This window comes from Centropristis striata, chromosome 11 (genome assembly GCF_030273125.1).
Source record: "Centropristis striata isolate RG_2023a ecotype Rhode Island chromosome 11, C.striata_1.0, whole genome shotgun sequence".
Classification (NCBI taxonomy): domain Eukaryota; kingdom Metazoa; phylum Chordata; class Actinopteri; order Perciformes; family Serranidae; genus Centropristis; species Centropristis striata.
This window is the reverse complement of record NC_081527.1, coordinates 37,795,316-37,817,637: the sequence shown is the minus strand read 5'-3', so window position 1 is coordinate 37,817,637 and position 22,322 is coordinate 37,795,316. Positions and strand designations below refer to the sequence as shown.

Genomic DNA, 22,322 nt, shown 5'->3' with positions numbered 1-22,322 from the left:
CTACTGATAATTCCTGAGGAACAAAACAGAAGCACTCTGCACAGCTGAGATGGATTCAGGATAATTAATTTACACCCAAGCAATAAACTATGTCCCAAAATAAAACTTGAGATACCATATCAAGACTTTGACCTTGAAGTGTCTGACATTTTTATTATCCAGTTCAAACAAAAGTGAGAAGAAATATGAAAAGAGCTCTTCACGCGAGCCTGTGAATCCAACATAATTAACATCTCTGCGAGCTCCGTCTCACTCTGCAGCCATCGGCCATCGCTGACTGGCTCCAATACGGAGAGTTTTTAGCCGACTTGATAAATTAACTGACGATCACCAGCTAGTCTCAGGAATTCACACCGACTGTGCAGCTCTGTCAAACCACAATTATTGAGGTCATCCGTTCAGCCAAGCCGAAACCACAGAATATCACTGCCAAGTTAGCGCGACTGAAAAGCCTCTCTGGCTGTCAGCATTATTACACAGTCATTCGCTGTAGTGCATTAGAGAGGGGCCTTCATTTAACACAAACCCAAACAGGAAATCTGATAAAAACACTCACCACTGCCCAGTTCTGCTCATATTTTAACACATACATATACTCTAACCTACCTATTTTGCACTTTAAATATACTTCTTCTACATTTGTTGGCTGTTTCACTTTATGAATATGCCTTTAAAAGTTGTGGATCAGTGTCAATAGTTTCCAAGTTTTCACTCCAACCAATCCCTAGGTGATGTAATCATTTCCAGTCCGGCTGAAGGTGTGTTAGTGAGTGACGTCACCTGGTACAAACCTGACACACCTCTTCTGTTTCCTGCTCCACACATTGTACTACACAAGCCTGTGTCAATATCTTTTTTTTTTTTTTTTTAGCCTGAGGAATATTGTGACAAACCAGCGTGTAATTCTCCCTCTCATGATGCCGCAGGTCAGAGATAAAAGATAAGCAAAACAAACAACCTTACTTTTTATAAAAATATAAGAAAACGCGTGTGTTCTATTTGTCCCAACTACTTTGATACGTCACGGTCAAACAGCACCCAAATCCCTGGGTGCATTCAGCGTTAGTCTGGGGTGACGGAAGGAAGAAGGAGGAAAGATTAGCCAGCAGCAGCTCAATGCAGTCCTGTCTGTGCTGCTGAAAGTTTGGCAGCTAAACTGTCTGTAGCCTCCAGGCTTTACTACAGGAAATCTCTGCCATGTCAACAACACCCTGTTCTCCACCGAGACACAGACAGACAGACAGACAGACAGACAGACAGACAGACAGGCACAGACACCAACAAAACACAGCCAAAGAAACAAACTATAGCAAAAAGCTGAACACACACAGTGTAAACTAGACACCTGAAGAAGTGAGTGATCTCCCTCTTCCTCTGGAGAACACGTGTGCTCCCACCCACCTCCCATTACCACGAGGATCTAAGCCGCTATAATTTATACCTTTGTTCCCAAATGGAGGACAGCACGCAGGAGCTGGCTAGCTGTGTGTGTAATTACGCTCAAGTGAGGGGATGCAGGGCCGTGTGTTTGGGGCTGGGATTTGAGGCCCGGAAGGAAGGAAGAGAGAAGAGGAGGAGGAGGAGGACGAGGAGGAGGAGGAGAAAGAGGAGGAGGAGGGGGGGGGGATCAAGAAAGAGAAGAAAGAGAGAAGCAGTGAAGCTAGAGAAAATCTGGTTATTTTACGCATGGCTGCTTCGTTAATGGACAGTGTGTGTGTGTGTGTGTGTGTGTGTGTGTGTGTGTGTGTGTGTGTGTGTGTGTGTTTGAGGGGGGGCTGCGGGGTTGGGTCAGCAGGAAAGGGCTGTGTTTATCCAATCTGTTCCCTGCCTTTACCATGTGGTAGGAAAAACCACTGGCCGGCTACCAGTCTGATCCCAGAGGACACAGAGGCCAGGAGACAGGAGAAGGAAAGGAGAGAGGAGAGAGGAGAGAGGAGACAGGAGAGAGGAGAGAGAGGAAGAAGTAGGCCACAGGGGGTGGTCGAGGAACCTGCTAGCAAAGAGAGTGTGTGTGTGTGTGTGTGTGTGTGTGTGTGTGTGTGCATGTGCTCACTGAGCTAAAGAACCTGTTCTAGGGTCTCTGAAACTGACTCCGTCTGGTCTTTGAAAGTGTCTTTTTGGCATCTATGAGAGTACTAACAGGTGAAGGATGCAGGTGTGTATGTGATGCTTGAGAGTTTAAAAAAAAAAAAAAGTGTAAGAAAGCATGAACTATAACAGATGGGAGGGAAAAAGGACTATATAACATGGTGCATATCCCCTGAGCAGTCCTTTTTAAAATGTGTGTACCATCAGTTTTGAAACCTTGCAGAAACTACGAGCCCTAAAGCTTTCAGATTCAAGGTCAGAAGACAGACTACGGCATGGAAAGATGTGTTCATATTGTCCCATGCTGGATGTCAAACAGGATTGGAGTGGTTTCTATTTTGGCGGGGGACTTGGTTCGTTACAGTTGGATAATCTTTGGTCAATCAACTTTGGTTATATTATAAAAAAGGCTCACCCAACAAGGATGTGCGTGTTGATGATGAGGAGGCGAGTTAGTCTCTGTTGAAAGTGAAAAACTCTCAGGAACTATGCAAATCTGCCCAACAGTAATAACACTGCTTGCATTTTTACAGCAGGAGTTAAATTAACATGTGAGCTCTACACAAACTGGCTGCAAACATTTTAACTTCAGTCACATCACAACCCTGAGCTCCCTGGACTTGTAAACAGTAGCAAACGATGGAAATAAAAGCAGTTATTGTATCATAAATCGCAGTGAAGTGCTTTATAAACATACATTGATTCAGTTCGCTCCACTTGAAAATGGTCACTTAATATATATTGTCTGAAAACGTATTTACAGTAACACATATTGGCTCATATTCTGATTAATGGCGGGGCAGCCGTTGGTCGATACGAGGCTGATATCCGGTTGTTGCTTTGAATCTGATAAAATAGGACAATTTAACTTTCCTCCTGCAGATTCACAACAGATTTGTTGTTCACAATGTCGCATTATCAGGGGAAAAATAGGGCATGGACCCTAGATACACTGATAGTAACTCAACCACGTGGGAGACACAGGATCCACTACCTGTTGCTGTTAAACCTACAACATATCTACATTAATCTTCATATCACTCACAGGCAGCCAGTGATATAAACTATAGGAATGGGAATGGGGAACATGTTCCAAATTGTCCAATTCAATGGAAAAATATGCCTCTGAGTTTATGAATTCATTGTCATCTCTGCCGGCATGTTTTTTTAGCAGTTGTGCAATGCAAAAACAACACCGTGGAACTTGTGCGTCTGCATTGCCAAGAAGAGGAGAAAGATTCATGGTGGAGGGACAGAATCGGTGTTTCACAATGACAGAAAACAGCTTCTATGAAACATGGGCTTCGATTTCATATAAGCCATGTATTGGACACTCTACACACTAGTGACACTGCTGGCAGCACGTCTGTTACCGGAGGTCTTATGTTATACTTAAAAACTGCCCCAATAGGAAGGAAATCATAGTGCCTATATGTCTGATACAGATAGATAGGCACGTTTCTTGAAATGTAAAGAAATGTAAATTGTGATGTAATGAATCGCAATTACCATTTCTTTCGAATTTAAAATAACGAGTATGGAAAGATCTGAATATTTGAAAACTTTATTCAACTGAATTCAAATCTGAGATTGCAAATTATGGGGGGGAAATTGTTGCTCATTTACGCAAATTAGTAACCAAAGTGGCACACCACCACCGTTACAGGCTCTGGGGAAACCCCTGTAACTTTTGTCAAACTTTCAAAGAGGGGTAAGACTTTTGAAAAACTACAGGACTCATCACTAGCTGGGAGTCTCTTCAGCCTGCTGAAAGAAAACCACCAGTGGTTTTTTTTTGGGCTTTTGAGAGATTTGTCATCCCTGTGAAGAGACGGAGCATAACGAGGCTTTGGAAACATTTCTGAGCAACAACATCACAGGCAGGACTTTTCTGATTTTCACTACAGATTTTCATCTTTATACAAAACGAGAGTAAGGTATGAGCTTACAGAGAAAGGGGTTTACATGATGGATTTCCCACAATAGTGAAGACTGAACTATTCCTTTCTGAGAGAGCAAACAGACACAGAGTATATAGAGCAGCTCTACCCCCAAACCTGCCTAATCAATCACAGCTATTGACATGCCCTTTTAGACCAATGGGACGGGCCGGGCTGGACCTCGTCCCCAGAGATTGGCCGGTTCCCTTCCCTGCCCCACCTGCCTGCCTGCTAACAACCAATTAACTTCCAGATTCCTTCCTATGAAGCTGTGGGGTAACTTCTCCCCTGGGACACACACACACACACCCCTTTTTCCAGTCAATGTGCTTCCGTTGTGGGTTTGAATCCAGCTGCGCTTTTCTTTTTTCTTTTAAAACTGCAGTCGAGTCGTAACATTTTTCAGCAGGATGAAAATCCGGCTGCTGGCATTTGGGTCATTTGAATGCTATAAATAATGACCAACATTAGCTAGCATAATGGACGCAACGAGCAACAGCATTAAAGAGAAGCTGTGAAGGGTTTTTTACTGGAGAGATATATACATTTTCCTTTGCATGTCGTTAGCGTTAGCCCCCTCTCTGACCTTGCATCCATCTCCATCTTCATAACTGGATGTTGACTCCACAAGCACGCAGCACTTAACCTTTCATCAGCCGTGTGAATCACTCGAGAAAAGAAATGGTGATAGAAAACGAGGAGAGGTGGAAGGATGTGTACATGCCACAACAGTGCCATTAAAGCGTAGCATGAATCGGGGGAGAAATGATGAGATTTTTACGCGGAGCCACTTTTACAGCGATGGATTCATCAGCAGCTGATGACACAAAACTCCCACATGGAGCGTCCCGGGTTTTAGCTCTTGCTTATTTGTTTCCCAGCAGCAGTTATAAGGTTACGTGGTGGTGTAGAAGAGCTGAAGAATGAAGAGAGAGGATATGCCACACATCAACACCGGGGAGAGGTCAAGGATAGATTAAAAGGCACGCACACATATGGGTCAGAGATGTACTTGACAGGCCGTCTCCTCTATCACACATACAGCCCACACACAAACACTTGAGAGCTGTATTAACGCCAGCCTCTTCTAGGCACAGCACTCGGTCCAGAAGGCCCTCGCTGCAGGAGGAGGTGGGGGATGGGATGGGGGAGGCGAGTGCAGAGGAGGAGGAGGAGGAGGAGGAGGAGGAGGAGGAGGAGGAGGCCGAGGGAGAGACAGGTGAGAGGGAGGGATGAGAGAGAGCGAGAGAGACAGCGATGACACTCAGTTTTGAATGTCACCACGGTGCTAAAGACCCCTGCTAACCTTTTGGCTGGAAATGAGAGGACTGGAGGGAGGGAGGGAGGAAACAGAAGAACAGACAGGCAGAGAAAAAAAAGATGGGGGGGTTAGAGAGAGGGATGGAAAGGGTGAGAATGAAGAGGAGAAAGAAGAGGAGGGAGCTCATGCATGGGTGGAGAGGGAGTGGGTGGGTGGGTGAGGGGTGGAGGTGGAGATGAAAGAGATGGAGACACACAACAGCTCCACTTCTCATGTCTGCTAACGCGACACATGATGATGATAGGAGACAAAATGGCCACCCTAACAAACACCAGCACCCTCCTGGTTCAGATACCCTACACCAGGCTCTAACACCACACTGGCCAACAGGAGCGCTGCAGCATCAGGTGCTAGCTACACACACACACACACACACACACACACAAACACAAACGCACATTAGACACACATGTTTCTCAGTCCTGGCCTCTGAGTACCGTCCTGAAGAAGGTTTCTTCTCCGGGATAGGAAGGAAATATTTTCGTGGTTTAAAAATCAGACTATGTTCTCTTTTTTTAACTTCTTAAGTGTCCTTGTTCTATTCTGTGTCTTTTTCTATTGTTGTTTTTATTTATGCTACCTCTGTATTTTATTCTATTGTATTTTATTGTACTTGAATATCGGACTGCTGTGACAACCAAATTTCCCTTCGGGGATGAATAAAGTAATCTATCTAGCTATCTAGAAACAGAACTTATGGAAAATCAAGTTGGTTAAAATCTGTACTGACTTCATAAAACAGAGCTTAACATTAGGAAAAGTTTATTTATTTATTTTTTAAACTCTTTATTTATAGATTGTTTTCATTTTTCAGTACAGGAAAGTAAAACAAAAGACAAATACAAAACACTGAACTATTACCCATATTCAAGGTCCGGGGGTGATCAGTAAAATCCAGAAGACAGTAGTATAATACCAAACAGGCTTGCCATTTCTGCCATCGTTTTTCCCCTAAATCTTTTTTAAAAGTTTATTTTTTTGTAGGGCATGTGTAAGAGAAATGTACTCATTCCTCCAAACAAGTTAAAAGTCATTTACACAGATAAAAATAAAAATACTGATTGATTTCATGATGTGTGCCACGCTTTTCTCTGCTTTTTAAAATGTAATTTTGTCTGATTCACTAGATAACTATAACATTAGCTGAGCACCAACCTGGAGAAGTGTAAATTGTGGCCTGTTTACCAAATAAGTCAGGCTTATTTTGATTTGTTTGACTCATTTTCAGTTGGTTCGGCTGCATGAAGCAAATTCAACATTTAAGCTCAGATACTATGGCGACCTATGCTGGGAAACTGGTGGAGTTAGGTGATTTGGACCAAATCAACTTTTGAAAAAAGTGAGTCAGACTTACTGAAATAAGCCTGGCTTGTTTGAAAATTTTGGATTTTGAGAACTGAAAATGAAAGCTCACTTCAATCCAAGTCTGATTTAGAATTGAATTTGTTTGTTTTGTTTGAATTTGTACTTCCACGGTACGGGGGCTTGGAGTGGCCAAAAAAAATGAAAACAACATTAGAATGTACATTATATTAAATCCAAATTATGATATTTGAAGACATTCTACTGTACTGCTATTAAAATATATAAAAATCATCTTTCTCTCGTAGGTTAGTTAGGTCAGTCTCGTCAAATCACATAACGCATACATAATATCCTCATATTGGAAATGTAATTTAAAAAAAAGCCAGAATACCTGTTCAGGATGACACTGGCCATGTCCACACCAAATTTCATGTGACTTTATTGTACAGCTTTTTAGAAATTCAAATGAAAAAGGTTAACATATAGTAATTTTAGCTGAAATGTTCAATAGATTTCTGTTCCAGATGACCCTGACTTTGTTCTTGTCAAATTTCAAGTGACTTCACTGTACAGATTTATTATAAATATGAATTACATTTATTAAGCTAAAAACTAAAACTTGTCATTAGTACATGGACAAGTGCTTCAAAGGATTAATGTCAAACCATTTTACACAGTGCAAGATGCAATTCCTGTGTGCAAAAATCAGTTATTTTAGATTTTTCCCAAAAACTTGAGGCCATTACTTTTACATTGAATAAATAGTAATGGAATGCTCATTCTGCTTTTCAAGCATGCTCCAACCTTTAACATGGGAATGCTTATTTATAACATATTCGACAGTTTAATTGTATAATGTCTGAAACTAATAATCCAGATTTATCAACCTACAGGTTTCAATTTCTTTAATAGAAGCACTTCACTAACACGGCGTTTTTACTGACCTGCTACAGGGTCTATTTAGGAATATCATCTGTAGCCCAAAATATGAATACTAAATACATATATGTTGGTTGATAGTATTCTTTTAATGTTGCTAAGACATGAGAAGCCCTCAGCTGTGTGTGCAGAGCTGCTGCAGGCCTCAGATAGCCTCAGAAGAGCTCTACAGACCAGCTGGTCGGGGCAGCATGACCTAAAAGGAAGCACTGCGAGGACAATGTGGAGAGATTTTAACTTGTCAACTACCCAAAGAAACTGTTCAGTTAAATATAATATAACTTTGAAAAGGTTCTGAGGATTGTTTTCCTTTCTGTTCATCTATCTGGTATCTGAGCCATCACTGTGGCTGCTTTAATATATTGACATTGATTTGTTTCTTTTCGAAATGTTGCAAATACATGTGAATTCATTCAAATCAACTTCCGTACCTAAATGGACCAAGTTTGTGAGTGGGTGCTATCGCTTCAAGTTGGATATGAAAATAATTTTTGCACAATAATAGGTAAACTTCCACTCATTCCCTCGGAGAAAAAAATCTTTGCCCATCACTGACAAGCAGCTTCTCTTCAGGTAAATCCATTTATATAATAAAAAAATCAGTTTTTAATGCGACTAGTCTTGTGAAATGAGTGAAAGGGGGCAAGTTCTTCCAGGTGTGAGAGAAATGAGGGAGATAGAGAGTAATCTCAAACAAATAGCCAGATGTGTTTCACTCTTAAAGTAGTAAAAGATCAGCCAGGGACTTTAGTGGAGAACAGCAGAGAGTAGAGTGAGATGGGATGGACAAAGACGAGAACAATGGCCATTTTCACCAGCAGAGAACAATATCATCAGTGTTGTCAGCTACAAGTTATCCTGCTCTCTGCATGCCTCTCCTCATCTGGCCCTTCCTCCTATACTTTTATATGCATTTTATTGTATTTATATATTTTATATGTTTATTTATATGGCTATCTGGCTTTCAGATATCCCAAACCAGAGTCCAAACAGTGAGTGATGGCTAAAAAGGTCATTAGAAGTTGGCACATTGAGTGAAAATGTCCAAATAATCAAACTGGTCACACTAATGATTCATAGGTCAAATTAACAGGGAACAGATTATTCAGAAACGTGACACATTGATGGACACCTGTTCCAAAAAAAAGTGTGTTTTATTCTTGTAAAGTGACTTAAATGAACAAGGCCACTGCATAGAGTGGCCTGGTTCAATCTTTATATCAAAACAAATGTTTAGTCTGAATGTGTCGAGATAAGATAATGTGGAGAACAAACACCAGCGTATGGATATTAGGCTGGAATTGGAATTGCATCATTCTGTGAAATCTCAATTAACTGGTAAATCTTAATGATGCGTTTCGTAGGGTATGACTCACTTGGCTGCATGTGGTGTATCCCCATATCTTACCCACAGCGTAATGTGTCAGGAATTTCCCAGGCTGTTTTTGTTTTTGAGGCCGTATCGGAGACATTGCCAACATGTTTGGCATTGAACATTAAATAAGAAATGTTATTAAGCACACAAGATCTCCAAAAAAGTAGCAGATTTTGCTTTTTTTGATTGCTAAAAGTGATGCACATGACATTTAAAAGCTCATTGATCACCTGCACATGGCTCACGGCATGGCGGTGGCTGAGCCCGAGGCTAGTGGCTAACGGTGCTAACGGTGCTAACAGCAGGGACGGTGCTAAAATCGGCAACGGTGCGTTAACCTGAGGGGAACCACTGGGTGGCCGTCATGCTCCAACGACTACCCTGTGGGTGGGGGAGGCATTACCAGTGGTGAAAGTGGTATGAGTGGGACAAACACACACTGGGACTCATAAAATAAACTACATGCATGGTCGGACCGGCTACGACAGAGAAACTCTGATTACAAGACATTCATTTTCTGTTCAGACACCATTACTCCACCACATCTCTACTAATGTTCTGAATGTTGCGTACCGTACCTTTAAATGGGCCTGAACTACAAACAACATGCTACATGCAGGTTAAAGGTAAAGGGATTGTTCAACCACTAACTATTAAGCTACATTTATATTTTGAGACAACATTTTAAACTATAGGAAGCAAAAAAGTAACGCCTAAATAATTTTTGGATAATTTTCCTCCATGCTATTGGACTGTGATTATTGCCTATATATGTAGGGTATGTTTAACCTCAAGGCCTTTATTGTATTTTTATATTTTATTGCTTGAAGTATGCCTAGGTTGTTCTTTTTTATTTAATTGTGTTGTTATTGTCTCTGTGTGTAATGCTGCTGCTACACTGGAATTTCCCAGCTTGGGATAAATAAAGTCTATCTATCTATCTAGCTATCTATCTATCTATCTATCTATGGCCTTGGTGGAAAAGTTAAGACAGACAACTCCAAGGTCAACAAGACAACTTCTAGGGATCCAACTTGAATCAAAAATATGAAAACAGATAGATAGATAGATAGATAGATAGATAGATAGATAGATAGATAGATAGATAGATAGATAGATAGATAGATAGATAGATAGATAGATAGATAGATAGATAGATAGATAGATAACTTCATTTATCCCGAGGGGAAAATCAATCTATGCTCCTCTACGAAATAAGAATAAAGCTATCACTAATCTGACTGCATGAAGCGACAAAAAAGGTATCAATTAAAATATATAAAATTTCTAATCTGAAAAAAAAAATGCACCCTCAGATATCACCATACATAGACCAAAAGTTGATTTTACTTTGTCTTCACTAACCCTAACCTGAATCAAAAACATGAAAATAGATAGACAGATAGATAGATAGATAGATAGATAGATAGATACTTCATTTATCCCGAGGGAAAATCAATCTATGCTCCTCTACGAAATAAGAATAAAACTATCACTAATCTGACTGCATGAAGCGGCAAAAACGGTATCAATTAAAATATATAAAATTTCTAATCTAAAAAAAATGCACCCTCAGATGTCCCCATACATAAGGACCAAAAGTTAATTTTACTTTGTCTTCACTAAGCTGGAGAAAGGACACAAACAGACCCAGGCAGCCTTGTGGCTGAAGGGGGACGCTTCAACTTTTACCACAAGAAAAGACAGACAGAAAGACCAAATAGTGCTGAACATCTGTTGTGTGCTCTGTGTGTGTGTGTGTGTGTGTGTGTGTGTGTGTGTGTGTGTGTGTGTGTGTGTGGTCGGGCCTCTTATCTCTCCCCTGGCCCGCTAAACATGACTAGCTGCCATCTTGGCTCACAGGCACAAGGTGGTGGGGGAGCAGCTCCTGACTCTCAGGGAAATAAGGCAGCAGCACATGTAGACCGAGAGAATACAGCCAGCATGAGAGGCTCGGTGCTCATGTGCTTATATTGGTGTTTTGTGGGGACACAGCGCTTAGTTTCTAGGTTGTTGGTGGTTTTTTTCATTGATAGCGCAGCCAAAGTTGCGTGCGAGCAGCGGAGCGGAGCGGAGTGACCATTATGCAAGTTGGCCGATTACAGCACACATAATGGAGAAACAGTAGCGCAACAAACACACGCAACAAAGTCGCATTGTCAAGAAAAAAAGGCACAAGCACTATCCTGTGAAATAAAACATATTGCTGCCTGCAAGCAGTGGGAGTCCACGGGGACAGGCAGGTGTCTGAGCGTCCAAATAATGTAACAAGTGTAGCAGCAGAAGGTTACTAAAGTTGGTCAGTGCGACATGAACACACAGGATGAGAGAACACGGAAAGGACGCAGCGCTACATTGTATCTGAACCTCGACTGGAGAGAAAAAAGTGAAGCGAAAAGATGCGGAAAGTTGATTTCCTTGCCCAAGAGCTCTGCCTCGATGGATTACCGCCCCGGGCAGGGTACTATGCTAGCTCGGGGAGGGGGTAATAAGTGGTCTTCAGCCCCACACACACACACAATGGGAATGAGGGGCTGGAAGGCTAGCAGGCTAGCAGAACTTCGGTGCGTCCTCGCCGGGCTAACTAACCTCCAGCGGCTAGCTCGGCTAATTAGCCTATCAGCGGCATTACGCACGTTCCGGACCAAGGGATCGCGTCGCTCATCTCGGTTTTTTAATAAAAGAAAAACACTTTGCCCTCAATTATTGAGCGGCACACAACAAATACAGTTGTTTTCTTCCGTTTCAGTGGGTTTTGGTGGGTAAAACGTGGTGGAAACAAGGTGAAAAACCCGGTTGTATGGAGTGACCGCCTGGCCTCGCTGCCCCCCTCCCTCCCTCCGTCCCTTCCGTCCAATAAAACCAGCTACTACACACACTTCTCCCAGCTCCCACACAATAAAAACACTCCTAATCAGTAGAAATATCTTCCTCGTTAAGCATATATGTGTCTAAACATTTGATATGAACTCTGAGGAGGCGTTTTTACGCGAAATATGCCAAGTATTGTCCGCTGGGAATGTGCCTGAGTGTGATTGAGTCGGCCAGTGACTCACCTCTCTGCTCAGCCACCTCGTGTCTCCTGGAGCTTCAACACAATTAGCTAACAGGAGCTAACACACTTCACACTTTAAAAACTCAACACAAGTTAATAATCCACAGGATAAAAAAATAATTCAACAAGTTGTCGTGGGGCTCGATCTCACAAACACACAACACACTCAGGCTCTCCGAGCTGAGCTGGAGGCTTTTCTTTCCACTTTTCAACTAACTACGGGACTGTTGTGTGTGTGTGTGTGAGAGAGTGTGTGTGAGAGAGTGTGTGTGATGCAGCGGGTGGCAAAGCTAAACTTGCTATTGTTAGCATCATGTCGGCATGGCAGCTAACACAGATAGACCTTCAATGACTTTCTGCCCCAAAATAAGAGAAATAAAATCCAAGTGGAATTTAAAAAAGCAGCATTAAAACACGCTTTGCTCTGGTTAGCAGTGAATGAAATGCCCCATCGGGGCTGAAAACTCGCTCGGCAGATTAAAGAGTGCGTTTGCGTGGAGAAAGTAGCAGAAACTTGTATAAAGAAACAATATAAACGCTTCTAATTGTGACTAGTTGTTACTATCAACCCCCCTTATAGTCCTCCTTAAATTCTGCTTCACAAAATCTCACTCATTCAATAGAAAAAGGGGGTTATCTTACCCAACAAGCTCGGTCACTTCGGGCTTTTTTATCAAATCAACTCCTCGTTAGTATCTCCGCTTGCTTGAAAAAAAAAAATCCACCGTGGTCCTTTTTCTTTTCTCTCTCGCTTGAAATATAAATAAACAGATGAGGAAAAAAAAGTTCAAGTTAGTAATTGATGAGATAATTCTCCGGCGTGTCTCGGTTCCGCGACCTCGCCGACTAGTGCGCGTTGCTCTTCTCTCCTTTGTGTTAATTTCACTCAAATCGAGTTTAATCCGATCGATCCCTCGCTGGTCGCGCTCCCGAGTCCTCCCCTCCAGACACTCGCTCACCTTCCTCGGCCAGGGGGGGCGCGCTCCCGACAACCTCTCATAGAGATAAACAGGCGGCGTGCGCGGTCACTGACCCCGCCGTACCCGTGTGACGCTCTCCGAGTCCTCAATGTGGGAATTGTAAAAAAAAAAATGTAAAAAAATAATAATGATAATAATAATCAGAGGTGGAATGCAGTACATTTCGTCAAGTACTGTATTTAAGTACAATTTTGACGTATTTTTTACTTTACTTTAGTATTTGCATTTTAAGTTACTTTATACTTCTACTCCACTAAATTTTTACATTTAGCTGACAGCTTTAGTTACTTTTCAGGAGATTTAACATAAAAAAACAGGATGATTTTAAAGTGAATTGTGAATTTTAAGTTACTTTTATATATATATATATTTATATTGTACCTTTTACTCCACTACATTCAATACAAATATTGTACTTTTTACTCCACTACATTTAATACAAATGTTGTACTTTTTACTCCACTACATTTAATACAAATATTGTACTTTTTACTCCCTTACATTTAAACAAATATTGTACTTTTTACTCCAAATATTGTACTTTTTACTCGACTACATTTAATACAAATATTGTACTTTTTACTCCACTACATTTAATACAAACTTTGTACCTTTTACTCCACTACATTTAATACAAATATTGTACTTTTTACTCCCTTACATTTAAACAAATATTGTACTTTTTACTCCAAATATTGTACTTTTTACTCGACTACATTTAATACAAATATTGTACTTTTTACTCCACTACATTTAATACAAATAATGTACTTTTTACTCCCTTACATTTAGCTGACAGCTTTAATTACTTTTCAGGAGATTTAACATAAAAAAACAGGATGAATTTAAAGTGTGGGAATTGTAAAAAAAAATAAAAATAATAATAATAATAATGATAATAATAATCAGTGGTGGAATGTAGTACATTTCCTCAAGTACTGTATTTAAGTACAATTTTGACGTATTTTTACTTTACTTTAGTATTTCCATTTTAAGTTACTTTATACTTCTACTCCACTACATTTAAAGGCAAATATTGTACTTTTTACTCCCTTACATTTAGCTTACAGCTTTACTTATTTACTTATTTATTTACTTATTTTTCAGGAGATTTAACATGAAAAAACAGGATGAATTTAAAGTGAATTGTGAATTTTAAGTTACTTTATACTTCTACTCCACTAAATTTAAAGGCAAATATTGTACTTTTTACTCCACTACATTTAATACCAATATTGTACTTTTTTTTTTTTTTTTTTTTACTTTTCAGGAGATTTAACATAAAAAAACAGGATGAATTTAAAGTGAATTGTGAATTTTAAGTTACTTTATACTTCTACTCCACTAAATTTAAAGGCAAATATTGTACTTTTTACTCCACTACATTTAATACAAATGTTGTACTTTTTACTCCACTACATTTAATACAAATATTGTACTTTTTACATTTAGCTGACAGCTTTAGTTACTTTTCAGGAGATTTAACATAAAAACCAGGATGAATTTAAAGTGAATTGTGAATTTTAAGTTACTTTATACTTCTACTCCACTAAATTTAAAGGCAAATATTGTACTTTTTACTCCACTACATTTAATACAAATATTGTACTTTTTACTTCCTTACATTTAGCTGACAGCTTTAGTTACTTTTCAGGAGATTTAACATAAAAAAACAGGATGAATTTAAAGTGACTATGCATATTTTCTTTTAATTAAACCTTATAACAGTAAAAGTTCAAATTGAAATAGTTTAAATAGTTCAAATTATTCATTATTATCAATTATAATAATCTACTAATATATTTAGAATATATAAAACAATCTGAGAGGGTCATTCTACATTAAGAGCACTTAAACTTTTGTTACTTTAAGTACATTTTAATGCAATCTTTTACATTCTAGGAACTTTAAACTAATGTATGTATGCAGTGGTGAAATGTAACTAAGTACATTTATTCAAGTACTGTACTTAAGTACAATTTGGAGGTATTTGTACTTGAGTATTTCCATTTTATGTAACTTTATACTTCTACTCCACTACATTTTCAAGGCAAATATTGTGCTTTTTACTCCACTACGTTTAGCTGACAGCTTTAACTTTACTCGTCGAGATTTAACATGAAGAAATATATCAATTTAAAATGATTACACAGGTTTATAAATTAAACCGCATAACAGTGTATTTAGTTAAATGGGCCCAACCCTGACATCATTATTATGCATCAATATTAATAATCCAATGACATATTTAGAATATATGAAACAATCTGAGTGGATCCATTCTGCATAGCGAGTACTTTTACTTTTGATACTTTCAGTACATTTTCATGCTGATACTTGAACTTGTAGTGGAGTAATTTCATAGTACTTTTACTTAAGTATCAGGCAAAGAACTATATTTGGTAACTTCAGGTAATATTCGAGAAAAAAGTTGCAAATTTACTTGATTAAAGTGGCAAATCTACAAGAAAAAAAGTCACAGATTTAAGAAATTTTCCGGACATTCATTGAAATACTTGCAAATTCCAAATTTCAACCCTAGAGAATATTGGAGGATATTACATACAGCCAGAATGTGTTTAAAAAAAAAAAAACATACGAAAATGATATTTTGAGAAAAAAGTTTGCGAGATTAAAGTGGCAAATCTACGAGAAAAAAATGCGCAGATTTATGAGATTTAAAGTGGTGAATCTGGGAGAAAAAAGTTGATTTTTTCCCACTTTTTTCTCGTAAATCTGCGACTTTTTTCGCACAGATTTGCCACTTTAAATCTCTTAAATCTGCAACTTTTTTTCTTGTAGATTTGCCACTTTAATCTAGTAAATTTGCAACTTTTTTTTCTCGAAATATTACCTGAAGTTACCAAATATAGTTCTTCGCCTGATAAAGGGTTAAACGTTGTTTTTGTTTTTCTGAGGACCTCCCACAGCTTCTTCAGGGTCACAGAGTCTTCATCGCCATGATTGTGCAAACAGGAAAAGTGTGAAGCCAACAGAAACAGGAAACTTGATTTGAATGTTTGTGTGCTGACTGACGTGAGTACAAAGTCTGTTTCTTTCATCTGAATATCATGAATACATGTACTGAAAATCTAAACATCTCTATAATTAAACTAATAATATAGAATGCATCATGACTTGAACCTAAACCTGATGATTGCTGAACTGGAGTACAGACCTCGGTACGGCAGCAAAACTCTGTCATACCTGATTGTGACAGGTTTATATTTTATTGTTCATATAAGAAAGAACGTTATAAATGGTACATAAAAGTCTATTTCCAGGTGTTGGAGAATACGAGCTCACATGTAAAAACATTGTAAAAAGCCTTGTGTCTCCATTAGGAAGTTTGTCTTTATGTTTTTATTTAAAAAAATTGAGAGCAGTGAAGCTTGTTGTTTGTGAAAGTTTGATAAAATGCTGCAGTTGTTGTCGTCCAACATGTTTGATATCAGTTCAGTTCAGTTTGACTGAATACTTTGTTGGTCAGTCTGTGGGTTTGACTCTCATTGTGGAGAAATAAAAAGACTGAAGTCAGATGAACACACTGAGAACTTTCTCTTATTTGACAAAACAATTCTTGATTGAATTTAATATCCATCCATCCATTTTCCTCCGCTTATCCGGGGCCGGTTCGCGAGGGCAGCAGGCTAAGCAGGGCATACCAGGCATCCCTCTCCCCAACCACAACGTCCAGCTCCTCCTGGGGGACCTCCTCTAACGGGAGGCATCCTAACCAGATGCCCAAACCTCCTCAGCTGGCTCCTTTAGAGGAGAAGGAGCAGCGGCTCTACTCTGAGCTCCCTCCGGATGTCTGAGCTCCTCCCCCTATCTCTAAGGCTGGAATTACCTCCATCACATTCTGGATGCAGCGATTGGTGGGAGGAGCCAGACGGCTGTGAACGAGACCTGGGAGATCTAGTGATGGAGGAGAACTTTGTGGAAGGAGTAGCTGATGAAAATGTGTGGCGTGAAAACTTCTGCATGCCCAAAGATGCTCTTATGGCTTTAAGTGATGCCGCCTGGCTGCATACAATCACATTCACACACTTTAGATCACCGTATGCAGCAGATTTCCTCCTGAAAACGCTCGTCTAAACGAGGAATAAAAAGTGAAGACGAGACGCCACTTTCGCGTCTTCTGTTCAGACCGTCCTCATGTGAACGGAGCCTAAAATCACAATAATATCGTATCGTGACTCAAGTATCGGGATAAAAATTGTGTTATGGGGCCTCTGGCGATTCACACCTCTACTAATCAGCATGAGACATTCTGTTCTGTTGCATTGTGGGTAATGTAGTTGTGGGTTTCGACACTTGATGAATCAGAGGACAAGCCAAGAATGATGAAGTGATGATGCACATGAGGGACCGCCGGTCATCACACTCTCCCAGAGATTCTCATTTATTTGTATTATTATTATTATTATTATTATTCTTCATAGTGGTAGAGATAGAGTGAAAGAGCTCCTCGTCAGATTCAGAGCCAGAGCCTCAGTGGTATGCACTGTACCGGTGAGATTTTTCTAACATTTCTCCCTCCCATTCAGACATTCCCTGGTTTCAGCTCATTTCAGTATGTTTTGAAAATCAACATGCAGAGACTTGAACCTGCTCCAGTTAGGTAATCCATCACCACCAGCACCGTGTCTGCTTTTATTACAGTCGTTCTCTTATCACACTGGGATGTGAAGTTTTACTGATTTTAAAGCTACTTACAGGCTGACAACTTATTATTTAATTCATATACTCAACGCAACTTTATTTGTAAAGCACTTTAAAAACAACAACAGCCGCAACAAAGTGCTGTACATAAACAAGCAAACAAGAACAATAAAATAAATAAAACAGGAAATAAACACTGAAATAAATAGTTTCATTGCTTTTTAAAAAAAAACAATAAATAAAAACAAACCATAAAACACTAAAACGAGCAGAGTCTCATGCGTGGTTGAAAGCCAAGGAATAAAAATAGATTTTAAGATGAGTTTTAAAAATGAACAGTGAGGAGGCTTGTCTGATAACAAAGGCAGTTTATTCCACAACTTGGGGGCTGCAACAGAAAAAGCTGTCTATACTGTATATGGGAGGACAGTATTCTGTGTATGTACAGTAGATGGCCAGTTTTGCAAGATTTTAATAAGGAGAGGTTTTCCATTAAAGTAACACCACTATATTTCCCTTTGGTAATCAATGGTAATGGAAAATAACCACCATATAAGTACATTTACTCAAGTGGCAATGTCGCTTTACTGAATTTTTCCTTTTTTCTGCAGTTCTGAGATGTGAAGCTGTGAACAGTGACGGATGAAACAAGCTGTAACTCACCACAGACCAACTGAAGCTGGACATAAAACTAACAAATGGGACAAATGTATATTTTACCTCTGGCTCAGGGAGCGATTACACACCATACTCAGATTAAACATCCAGGATGGAGGATTTCTTTATGTTATTTAAGTGTGTTAGTAACTTGTACATGAGTAAAGATGTTTCTTAGTCGCATAACTTTACCTCTGATGTATCATAAGCCTTTTTTTCAGGGCAGATATTTTGATATGAGATAGCAGGAAACTACGGCGGCCAAGTAAGAAATAAAGAAATAAAATACGGACCCTGGGGAGGGGATATTTCCAGAAAAAAGTTGCAAATTTCTGAGGTAAAAAGTTTCATAGATGTTAGCAGCAACATCCTTTGCATTGTAGTTCCTTTTTGTTTTTTTTATTTATTCATCTATTAATATTTAAACTTGATTTGTTTTTTTTACTTGCTTGCATGTTCGAAATAAAGACAATCAATCAATCAATCAAAACTAAAATAACAATACTACTGTTTATTGTGATAGTTTCTGGGAAAATATTTAGTCCTAAAAAATGTCCAATCGTGACATTTACATTCCAAAAATGTGGCGTATTTCTGCAACGGGAAACATTATAGTATTTTAAATATTGCAGGAATTTAATGAGGGGGATGGGCACATACCCTGAACATGTAAACCTTCCCTGACTACTTATGAGTTAAAAAATGTTTCATTCATTAAGCAGCTCAGTCTGGCTGACCTTCATCAGGGAATACAATCTCCATGCTGCTGAAGGTCGAATGGCACAGATCCAAGAGTCCTCCCGCTCCTTTTAATGGATAAATCAGATAGAGGAAAACAGCATGTGGACCCATTATGATTGATTCATTCATACACTGAGAAGTCAGCATAGGCACAAATAAAAAAACTAAAAAAACAAGACAGAAAAAACATTCTTAGTTGCATAACTTTACCTCTAATGTATCATAAACCTTTTTTTCAGGGCAGATATTTTGATATGAGATAGCAGGAAACTATGGCGGCGTATAAGAGCCGAGTAAGAAATAAAGAAATAAAATACGGACCCTGGGGAGGGGGGATATTTCCAGAAAAAAGTTGCAAATTTCTGAGGTAAAAAGTGGCAAATCTAGGAGAGAAAAGTTGCAGTTTTATGAGAAAAAAAGTTTTCCTTTGCATTGTAGTTCCTGATGCAGAAAAGCTCTCACCTCATCCAAACTACTAGTGTTTACCAGCTGTTTAAATCTCATTTTTATTTTTTGTGTAGACCAGGATTATTTAAAGCTTGCAAATTTCCACATTAAGAGATAAACAGAGGCTTCTCTAACTATCAGTAGCTCACCAGACAAGAGAGACTAGATTGTTTCATTTCATTTTTCCTAAGAGTTTTGGTTTACATGAGCGATTGTGACGATGGCACACCTGATTGTTGAAAAATAAGCATTCTAGAAAAATTATATTCATGTCAAAACACATTCCAAACTCAAAAAACATACAAACTTTTACCTTTTACGACTTTGTATGAATTATGGATTCAATTGCTGCAAAAGAAGTGACAAAAACTCACGAAAACTAAGCGAATTGCTTAGAAAAAGCTGCAGGTTTCCCTCACGTCTTCTGTCCAACTGAACTGTTTGTTTACTAATGCTAAATGCTAATAGTTAGCTTCCGAGTTAATGCATTCATTAGGCCTGTCAAGATAAATACTATATCGACTTATCGTTCCATATATAAAAATGGACACAGGGAGGGAATATTTCAAGAAAAAAGTTGCAAATTTCTGAGGTAAAAAGTGGCAAATCTAGGAGAGAAAAGTTGCAGTTTTATGAGAAAAAAAGTTTTCCTTTGCATTGTAGTTCCTGATGCAGAAAAGCTCTCACCTCATCCAAACTACTAGTGTTTACCAGCTGTTTAAATCTCATTTTTATTTTTTTTTAGACCAAGATTATTTAAAGCTTGCAAATTTCCACATTAAGAGATAAACAGAGGCCTCTCTAACTATCAGTAGCTCACCAGACAAGAGAGACTAGATCGTTTCATTTCATTTTTCTTAAAAGTTTTGGTTTATATGAGCGATTGTGACGATGGAACACCTGATTGTTGAAAACCAAGCATTCTCCCGCTCCTTTTAATGGATAAATCAGATAGAGTAAAACAGCATGTGGACCCATTATGATTGATTCATTCATACACTGAGAAGTCAGCATAGGCACAAATAAAAAAACTAAAAAAAACAAGACAGAAAAAACATTTTTTTTTTTCAAACACTGTATTTTTCCATCTCCACATAACCATCAAAATGACATGTTTAGAGTTTAGAATGTTTTATTATAGTTTATTGTGATAGCATTTTCATTTTTTCTTTTTTTTAAGTTTTATTTTTCCAAAGAACAAACACAGCAAATAACGTTGAGGGGGGGGGAGGAGGAGAAGAGGCAGGAAGAGCGAGAGAGGAGGGCCACATAGATAAGATAGCGAGATCAATCGATCCATAGATAGATAGATAGATAGATAGATAGATAGATAGATAGATGCATCAGGTTTGGCTTTATCCTCCCCCTGGAACCCCTCTGGGTCCACACACACACACACACACACACTCACACGCACACACACACACACACACACACACACGCACACACACACACACACATACATACGCACTACATTTTGCTTTACAAAGAATAATCATTATCAGAATAAGAATAATAACTGTCTGAATATATCTAGGAATAAAAAAAAGAAAGAAAAAGAAGCTGTGAAACTCAACAACTCCCTACAGTTATACAGTTAGCCTGGAGAGAAAACAGCTAAGTTAGATAAACAGAAATATATGTATGCATAACATACACATACTGTATGCAGGCTGGGTGGGTGTGTGTGTGCATGGAGGGGATGGGAAGAAAAATGCTAACATGTGGGTTTGGATTCATTTCAAATGCCCCAAATTCAGACACGCGATTCAAACTCGGCCTGTTTCTACGACTTCACGCGTCTCCCGGAGTGTTCCTCTGCATGTGTGATGCATTGTCGACTAGCTACTTTTAGTGGTAAAATGCCTATCTGCAGATAAAGGGTCACTTTGATTCGTTTTAGCAGCTGTCCAAATCTCTCAGGGGGGGGTGGAGTTAAGGCAGGCAGCTGATTTCAGGACAGATTATGAAGGGGCTTTAGTTGATTCTTTTCCACGTCGTCGGTTGTTGTTTTTTTCCCCGACAAAACACAGGTAAACACGATAATTTGGCATTAAAAAAAAGATACAGAGCTAATGTCACCACACAGTCTGAGAGAGAAAGAGAGAAAGAGAGAGAGACAGAGAAGAAGAAGAAGTGGGGACGAGAGGGAAGGATGAACAATAACTAACTGAAGTAGTAAAATATGATCATAACAGTAAAATGGTGCCTATTACATCGGGGATCTCGAAGCAAAAAACATTGCAGCAGTCATGGATCAAGCTCTAAACAGTATACATGATAAATCTGCCAGCTAACTCATGGTGGAGATCTTTGCTTGCTTAAAAAGGGAGACGCCTTGACATTTTCCGTTGGAGTCTGTTCTCCACCAGGGACTTTGAATGCCTCTACACGGCCTGTTTAACAGCCTCTTATCATTCATACTTGTCATTTAAAACAAAGGGCACCACCAACCCCAAAGCAACAGGGCAGCAGAGAACCTTTGGCTTTAAATGAAGTTCGTTAAAAATGCTAAAAAGCTGTTTGAAGGTCCAGCATGTCGTCTTTTTTCAGCCCTGGTAAAGAAACAACTAGAGCACGACAACACGCCAAGCTTCACCTTACACTGCCAAAAAAGCTACAGAAACCTAAAGAGCCATATATACACAGAAATGTGCCCGATAAATATAGTTAACAAAACAAAAAAAAGTCGATTTCCAATCTATTTTCCTCTTTTTTTTTACTTCATAAATTCATAATTGTGGTCGCTGCTCTCCATATCCCTTAAACGTTTCTTCAACTTTCCTCATCGTCTCCAAAAGGATCCATG

The 22,322-nt window shown here is 39.0% G+C and overlaps 1 protein-coding gene across 3 annotated transcripts in view; it reads right to left on the bottom strand.

Moving 5' to 3' along the window:
- Positions 1-12,973, bottom strand: part of chd7 (chromodomain helicase DNA binding protein 7) — a 103,427-nt gene extending 90,454 nt beyond the window's left edge. For all 3 annotated transcript variants that reach the window (XM_059343951.1, XM_059343953.1, XM_059343952.1), the window contains exon 1: positions 12,666-12,973. The gene's annotated coding sequence lies outside the window, so the exon portion shown is untranslated. The remainder of the gene's footprint in view (positions 1-12,665) is intronic.
- Positions 12,974-22,322: the final 9,349 nt, after the last annotated feature.